We start from the raw sequence: 3,132 nt of genomic DNA on the forward strand, positions 1-3,132 counted from the left end.
AGGCTGGCTACGCCAATCTAGGCAGCAATTTCCAAACTGCTTTATCGGGTTGCAGACTGACTTAGACGCTGAGATTCAGCCCTGGAAGCAGATTGATGAGGTCCCCCCCCCACCACCACAGAGCTGGGAGCTGCTGATTCAGGTTCGTTGAGGGCTTCTCCGTTCCTGCCTGCTTGAGTTTCCAGGAGACTCATTGCTTTTGAGTGGGAGTCTGGGAGGGGAGTTGGAGTTGAGCAGGGGGTGTGTGTGTTAGTCACAGGAGAGGGGTTGTTGAGATTGGAGGGGGCAAGGGAGAAGGATTCTCTCTGCTTCAGCCAGTAGTGTGTGTGTCCCAAGTGGTGGCTTAGAGTTGTATACAAAGAAAAGTACAGCACAGGAACAGGCCCTTCGGCCCTCCAAGCCCGTGCCGACCATGCTGCCCGACTAAACTACAATCGTCTACACTTCCTGGGTCCGTATTCCTCCATTCCCATCCTATTCATGTATTTGTCAAGATGCCCCTTAAACGTCACTATCGTCCCTGCTTCCACCACCTCCTCCGGCAGCGAGTTCCAGGCACCCACTACCCTCTGTAAAAAACGTGCCTCGTACATCTCCTCTAAACCTTGCCCCTCGCACCTTAAACCTATGCCCCCTAGTAATTGACCCCTCTCCCCCGGGGAAAAGCCTCTGACTATCCACTCTGTCTATGCCCCTCATAATTTTGTAGACCTCTATCAGGTCGCTCTTCAACCTCTGTCGTTCCAGTGAGAACAAACCGAGTTTATTCAACTGCTCCTCATAGCTAATGCCCTCCATACCAGGCAACATTCTGGTAAATCTCTTCTGCACCCTCTCTAAAGCCTCCACATCCTTCTGGTAGTGTGGTGACCAGAATTGAACACTATACTCCAAGTGTGGCCTAACTAAGGTTCTACACAGCTGCAACATGACTTGCCAATTCTTATACTCAATGCCCCGGCCAATGAAGGCAAGCATGCCGTATGCCTTCTTGACTACCTTCTCCACCTGTGTTACCCCTTTCAGTGACCTGTGGACCTGTACTCCTAGATCTCTTTGACTTTCAATACTCTTGAGGGTTCTACCATTCACTGTATATTCCCTACCTGCATTCGACCTTCCAAAATACATTACCTCACATTTGTCCGGATTAAGCTCCATCTGCCATCTCTCCGCCCAAGTCTCCAAACAATCTAAATCCTGCTGTATCCTCTGACAGTCCTCATTGCTATCGGCAATTCCACCAACCTTTGAGTCGTCTGCAAACTTACGAATCAGACCAGTTACATTTTCCTCCAAATCATTTATATATACTACAAAGAGCGAAGGTCCCAGCACTGATCCCTGTGGAACACCACTAGTCACAGCCCTCCAATTAGAAAAGCACCCTTCCATTGCTACTCTCTGCCTTCTATGACCTAGCCAGTTCTGTATCCACCTTGCCAGCTCACCCCTGCCTAAGATCTTTCCTAAAATCCCCTGTAAATCTGTGACCCCCGTGTGTGCGTGGGTTTCCTCTGGGTGCTCCGGCTTCCTCCCACAGTCCAAAGACGTGCAGGATAGTTGGGGTTCGGGGTCCAGGGTGAGAGAGTGGGTCTAGATAGGGTGCTTTTTTTTTTTTTTTTTTTGGAGGTTCATTGTCGACTTGATGGCCCGAATGGCCGACTTGTGCACTGTAGGGATTCAACGATGCACCCTTATGAAGGGGGAAAAGTCCGTTCCGATCTACTCTACTCTATCTACGACCCTCGGAATTTTGTACACCTCACTCAGGACCCCCCTCAGCCTTCTTTGCTCCAAGTCGAACAACCGCGCGGCCTCCCTCCATGGCTGAAGTGCTCCAGCCCAGGGTAACATCCAGGTGAATCTCCTCTGCACCCTCTCCAGTGCAATCACCTCCTTCCAAGGCTGTGAGCTGTGAGGAGGATACATAGATCCTTCAGCGGGATTTGAGTGAGTGGGCAAATAACGGTAGCACAAGTGGACAGCACTGTGGCTTCACAGCGCCAGGGTCCCAGGTTCGATTCCCCGCTGGGCCACTGTCTGTGCGGAGTCTGCACGTCCTCCCCGTGTGTGCGTGGGTTTCCTCCGGGTGCTCCGGTTTCCTCCCACAGTCCAAAGACGTGCAGGTTAGGTGGACTGGCCGTGATAAATTGCCCTTAGTGACCAAAAACGGCAAGGAGGGGTTACGGGGGGTAGGGTGGGAGCGAGGGCTTAAGTGGGTCGGTGCAGACTCGATGGGCCGAATGGCCTTCTGCACTGCATGTTCCATAGTGGGGTGACCAGAATGGCACGCAGTACTCCAGCTGTGGTCTAAATGATATTGACACTCGAGGAATAATCCAGATACTCCGGGTAATAGAACATTGCAGCGCAGTACAGGCCCTTCGGCCCTCGATGTTGCGCCGACCTGTGAAACCACTCTAAAGCCCATCTACACTATTCCCTTATCGTCCATATGTCTATCCAATGACCATTTGAATGCCCTTAGTGTTGGCGAGTCCACTACTGTTGCAGGCAGGGCATTCCACGCCCTTACTACTCTCTGAGTAAAGAACCTACCTCTGACATCTGTCTTATATCTATCTCCCCTCAATTTAAAGCTATGTCCCCTCGTGGTAGACATCACCATCCGAGGAAAAAGGCTCTCACTGTCCACCCTATCCAATCCTCTGATCATCTTGTATGCCTCAATTAAGTCACCTCTTAACCTTCTTCTCTCTAACGAAAACAGCCTCACGTCCCTCAGCCTTCCCTCATAAGATCTTCCCTCCATACCAGGCAACATTCTGGTAAATCTCCTCTGCACCCTTTCCAATGCTTCCACATCCTTCCTAGAATGTGGCGACCAGAATTGCACGCAATACTCCAAATGCGGCTGCACCAGAGTTTTGTACAGCTGCAACATGACCTCATGGCTCCGAAACTCAATCCCTCTACCAATAAAAGCTAACACACCGTACGCCTCCTTAACAACCCTCAAAACCGATCTGGGAACCTGGGTTCGAAACCCACCGTGGCAGACGGTGAGATTTGAATTCAATATCTGGGATTGAAAATCTTTTGCGATGATAAAACCACAATTGATCGTTGTCAATTGATCGTTGTAAAAATCCATCCACAACGTCATTT

This window comes from Scyliorhinus torazame, chromosome 5 (assembly GCF_047496885.1).
Source record: "Scyliorhinus torazame isolate Kashiwa2021f chromosome 5, sScyTor2.1, whole genome shotgun sequence".
NCBI classification, from domain to species: Eukaryota; Metazoa; Chordata; class Chondrichthyes; order Carcharhiniformes; family Scyliorhinidae; genus Scyliorhinus; species Scyliorhinus torazame.